The sequence below is a fragment of the Tetrao urogallus genome (genome assembly GCF_951394365.1).
Source record: "Tetrao urogallus genome assembly, chromosome: 4".
Lineage (NCBI taxonomy): Eukaryota > Metazoa > Chordata > Aves > Galliformes > Phasianidae > Tetrao > Tetrao urogallus.
This window is the reverse complement of record NC_136817.1, coordinates 21,405,495-21,411,493: the sequence shown is the minus strand read 5'-3', so window position 1 is coordinate 21,411,493 and position 5,999 is coordinate 21,405,495.

Here is a 5,999-nt window from a genome sequence, read left to right as displayed (position 1 = left end):
ATTCACTGTAAAGAGAAGTTTTCCTGATAGATAGGTAGTTATGTTACTTGTGATCAATAATCATTAAGCCATTAACAATATTAAATGTCCTATTTTTCATAGATGTATTGAACTGTATGTAAACATCTTAACTGTTTTGCTAGAGGTGTTTATATTTCAAAGGTAAATACTTTCAGTTTGTACAAATTTAGAGCCTCAGAAATAAGCCTTTTGGATTAGAAAATAGAAACTGGAAAAATCGTAGGAAACACTCCAGATCTGCAACAGAATAAATGCTACTGACCTGATCCTTCTTCATTAGTGAAGGTCAGAGTAAAAAAGATTAAATATTGAAACCTATTCAATCATAAGTGGAAACTTACTGAACCGACTTAAAAAATGCTTGTAAAAGCTACTTTGAAAAGTATGGACTGAGGAATTTTTAAAAATGAAATTGGCTTTGAAGAGCAATGCAAGTTGAGTTTTTTTAATGTAATGTAGTATTATCAAGTTGGGTAAGATTAATTTACTGGGAAATGCATAATGCAGTTAAGCAAGTAAATGTGGTCAAAGAAATAAGTGTAGGGTATATGATAATCAATTTGAAATTGCTGTGTCTAGTAGTATATCAGTGTCAGTGTGTACATGTTAAAAAGCTGGTCACAAAATGAAGGAAGAGCTCTACCAGTGGCCAACTCTATTGTGTCAGTCATGTTGTAGATGTAAACATTCTGTATCCACAGATATTGAGAGTTATGTTTTCCTCATTCTTTTTGTATTTAAAAATATTTCTGTGTTTAGTTTAAATTCTTTTGGTATGTGTTTTATGCATATCTGCCCTCTTCACCTACAAAGACAAAAACACCCAAACCTTTACATAGTGTGTTTAATCAATGGGGCAACTAGATTAAAGTTTAAATAGATTCTGAACCCAAGCAATTTATAGGGAATTTTCATTTTATTTTTGAGCTCACAGTGAGGGAAAAAGTAGGAAGTCAGTTTTTCTGGGTACTTAAAAAACAAAACAAAACCTGGATATAACTGCATATGTGAGGAGCCGGGAAGAAAAGCCTCAGCATTCTTTCTTTTCCATTTTTTTTCCTAACATTTATAAAGTGCATTTAAAACTTAATAGGATTCTAATGTTGCATTTTTGTCTTGGGGAAATATTAACAAAAGTCAGTTACCTCCTTTAATTTATGAGAGTGTAGTAGATTTACATGAACAAATGTTTTTTTCTTTGAAGCATTACATGTGTACAGGTATATGTAATCAAACCTTCTGTCATGTGTAGCTGTTCAGGTTGCTGAACAAATTATTATTTTTTTTTTTACATCAGGGTTCTTCTACTTTGTTTATAATTCCAGTAATTGTCTGCAATCACAGCTTTCCTACATCTGAAGTAAAAGGGATAATCTTTTTAGTGTATGTGACAAGCTATGCTGTAACTGTCCCTGTTATTATTGTAATTCTTTCCTGACAATATATTTTCACTTTGTTTAATGGTAAGCTGTGCTTCACGTTATTGTTCTAATTTTCTCAGAAAAAAACATCTGGAGATAGACATATAATGGTATTGCTCTGGTAACAATTATGTTAAATAACTGCAGAAATGAGATAGCACATAACATTTATTATTATAATTCTGGTGCGATTGCACTCCAATGAAGATTGGGGCTCTAATCTGCTATATAACATACGAAGAGAAAAATTTGATGAAATGAGCAGGAATAGAGGAGTGAAGGAAAGAAAAGTGAGAATGAGAGTAAGCAGGTGATACCTGTTGGGATTGATTGAGCTCAGCTGGGAAGGCTGAGGGTGTAACTGGACCTGCTGGTGAAGGCTTAGGGGATATGGCTGCCTGCTTGAAAGCAGTTGTAAACTTTCCATGAGAAAATATTATTATAGTGAGTAACTTGAAATAAAATACTGGGCATGGCAATGAAGGGGAGTCGGGAATGGGGAAGATAGAATTAAATGCTGCTACAATAATTTATTCCATATTATAGTAACTTTTCCTAGTAAGCTGTTAGGAAGAGCTAAATAATGACTAATATGAGCTACTAGAGGCAGATATGCTGCTGTGTCAGTGACAGAAGCTGAAGGCTGTGCTCCTGTAACTTGAGCGGAGCTACTCTGTGCAGTATTCCTACTTAGTGAAGTAGCTATGAATGAAAAAAGCTTCAGGAGACCTTCCCATGTTATGGGGACTCTGAGGCACAGAGTTTCCTTCTCCCAATGTGATGTACTCTCAACCAAAGCATTCAAGGGGTGCATAAGGGATCTTGCTGCAAATGATAGTTTCTTCAGGTACTACTCAAGGTATATTCTTTTATTCTTCTACTGCGTTACACAGCTACTTGTTACTGTTGTCTTTTCTAGCCAAATTCTAATCTAAGCCCTTGCTAATTGTCTACTGAACTTATTCTCCCATGTTTTGTGGGTTTTTTTGTTAAGTTTTTGCGCATTTCTGATGTTTTCTTCCTTGAACGTTTTCTACCACCATTTGTTTTTGTTTCCAACTTTCCTTTTAGTTCTCTCTTCATCAGTTCTTTTCTAGTTCTGTTTTCCCATATCTTGTCTCATTCATCTATTTCATTCTGTTTTCTTCATGTATCCCTCAAGGGGACTTTGTAAAGGTAAGAACTAAGTACTTTGCCAGCTCCCTTATATTATTTATATTATTTTATTATTTTATATTATTATATTATATTATATATTATTATTTTATTATATATTATTATTATATTATTATATATTATTATATAAATATTATATATTATTATATTATTATTTATTATTATTTTATTATTATTATTATATTTATATTATTTTTTCTTAATTACAAGCAAATCATTTGTACTTGCTAAAACAAATATGTCCTTCTGTGACTTGCTTGTCCCCCTCACCATATGGGCATGAGCTGCAGGTGCCTGTGTAGAAGCTGCAGAGTAAAGTGCTGCTTCCATTTGGTGAAAACCACTTGACCAACCAATATTTCTCTCTTGGGAGGGAAATTGAAATATGGGAAATGCACGGGAAAATGTAACTTGGAAAGCTAACTGCAAGTAGGATTTTTTAAAAGGCAACTTCAGTGAGGAAACTTAGACCTAACTGTGAACTGATATTTAATCTGTGATTTTATAAGTTACTAAAAACAACTGGCAGTCACAGAAAGTAGGATCACTCCAATTACTCCTTCAGTATATGAAAGCTTGCTTTGTTTCTTTTTTTAAATAAACTTTCCAAAGGCATAGGAAATGTCAGGTGCGTGAGAAGTGAAAGAGAAATTTCTTTGTATATTCTTTTTTGATGCTCTTAGAAGGTGATCTTGTTTCTTCTCACTCCCATTTCCTGCTAATTATTGCTAACTGTAATGCTGCTGCTTGTAACCTTATTTTAAATGACATGCTATGGTTCTCTGACCTATACAGTAAGAATTCTTTTTTTCAAAAATATTATTTATTTAATCATTGGTACTTTAAAGCTTTTTTAGATGAGTGTTCTTTTTTCTTTTTTAAGCACGTTGATTGCACTTTAATGGCTGCCTACTTTAGGACCAAACAAGTTCTTTTCATTTACTATCCCTAAAATCTTTGTATTTTCTAAGAACTCTTTCCCACTAGGGAAAAAATACTGATGGAAATGTGAAGTTGTGGAAAAAAATGGGTCTGATCCCAACTGTAGGTCATATTCTTCAAAGCAGAGGCAACTTAAGAAAGAGATAAAAAGGTGTGTATGGGGGAGGGTACGTGCTGCTATTAATGCTGTGTTCATTGGTGCAGTGGAATCTGGGATACTAATGTATCAGGTTTTTTAAAAGAAGCAACAAAAACCAAAAAAGCACACCTCCCAAACCAACCAAAAGATCCCAACCCAAGACAGGGTAAGGTTATGTAGGCACCACTCAGTGGAAGGTGGTGTGGATATCTGAGTTGGTGCCTGACTACTTGATCTTTGATTATCTACTGCAGCATAATGCAGTATGATTATATTATGCAAAGACAGTATATCTGTCTTGCCAATGTAATGGATATGCAGTAATATAAGCTTTGCCTCTGAAGCATAGGTTTTCTTAGATGCAGCTTTGTGTTGAGATTTCTATGCTAGTGTGACTTGGGAGCCTGTAACCTTCAGGACATGCATTTCTCTGTAGTGCTCTGTGTTGTACAAAGCATGTTCTTACAGTCCAGGCCCTCTTCTACATATTTGGCTTCAAAAGTTCTGTTTTTGGTTTCCTTGTTTCTGTTGTTTCTCCACACTGATACATGCATAACTGAAAATGTTCAACAGATCTTTGCCTAGTCCCTTTAGTTTCTATCTGTTCCTGTGTCCCAGCTTTTGTGAATTAGGACTGAATGAGGTACTCTGTTATTTCCATTGTCTTACTCAAAAGAGCAATTAGTTGTTTTCAGAACTGTTGTCTTAAGTTCAGCTTCATAGGTTTGTAGCACAAGGTATTAGCTATTTTACTTGAAGAATTTATCAAAAGTTCTATTTCCCTTTTTTCTTTTTCAAACCAAGGGAGTAGTTCCTCTTTGCTTCAGAACTAAATGAGTAGCTCTAAAATATGAATGAAGCATGAGGGTCTGTATTGAGCCAAAAGCAGGGTGAAGTTTTCTTTTCAGTGGGCTATTACCTTTGCTTATACAGATGTGCTAAATTGCTTGTGGGTAGTAAAACTGCTTCTTTGTGATTTGCTCCATTACAGTTGACTTCTGAAAAACTTTTATTGACTCACTGTGGCTTTTTGTTTTTACTTTGTTTTGGTTCTTGGTCATCCTTAAATAATTCCTCAAGGTGTCATTTTTTTGTCTGCCTTTGTTCTTAAATGCGTTCTCACAGTTGTTACAAAGTGGCTCTCCCAAATCTGTTAAGTAACTCAGAAGTTTAAGTGACTTTATGAACTATTGATTCCTAACTTAGAATTGACTTGAACATGTTCATGTTCATTCTGCAAGATTTCATACATTTTTATACCCACCTCTTCATGAACTGGTAAAAATCTTGATAGTTTTTGACTGTCACATCAGTAAGATACCTCCTGTAAGCTCCTGCTAGCAGTGAGCATAAGGAATAGAGTTGATTATTCTGTGGTTAGCTGATGTGTGCACCTTAAGCCCTGTCAGCCCTTCCTAGCAACAAGTTGCTGGCAGTCACTTGCTACTGCTATGATTTATCTGCTGCCAGCTCTCTGTCTGGCACATGAAGCTGGAATGGATGCGTGCAGCACTGCTGTGTTTGAGCCAAGCTGAAGGTGTGCTTGATAGGTAGAACAATTCTTAGAGTGCTTACTTGACACAGTCTGCAGATTTGCTACTGCCCTGGATGCTGCCCTTGTTATTAATGTGATTATGAGGGGAAATTAAATCATGTTAAGATAAAATGACATTTATTATAAGATACCACAGCTAGTTGGAAAAGCTCATAAAATGTAAGAGGTCAGGAAATATTCTTGATGTACTCAGGCTGAAGATCCCTCTTTCATCTGCAGCTGTCCTGTTTTCCTTCTTGGTCAAGAGCCAGTTAAGAGATCTGAGGCAGTTTCCCATATTAGTCTGTCCAGATCTCGTGGATGAGTTCAGGTTTTCAAGTTCTTTCCTTCTGTTAGTTTCTGTCCCTGAAATAGACCATTTCAGTGACAATAGACACTACATCAAGGTTGGATTTTTCTTCTTGTTTCTTTGTGGTTTTTTTTTTTTTTTTTTTTTTTGTACAAATGTGTAGGGTAGTGTGATCAGCTTTGCTTTGTGTGCCAATAAATAAGAGCTAATTGTGCCATTTCCACCAGTTGACGGTATTAAGCTGCGCTTTCCATTTTAAATAACTCTGTGTATGAAAAACATTGTGATTCAGATGTTCAAAAAGAATAAATTTGGCTGCCTAATAATTAGGTGTAGTGATGGTTAGCTGCTTTGGTCACCTGATCTCCAACACTTTCCTTCAAATTCAACAGACCTTCCTTCAATTTTTCCCAATTCTTGTTGCACACATTCCATTGTGATTAATTGTGAAAAGCA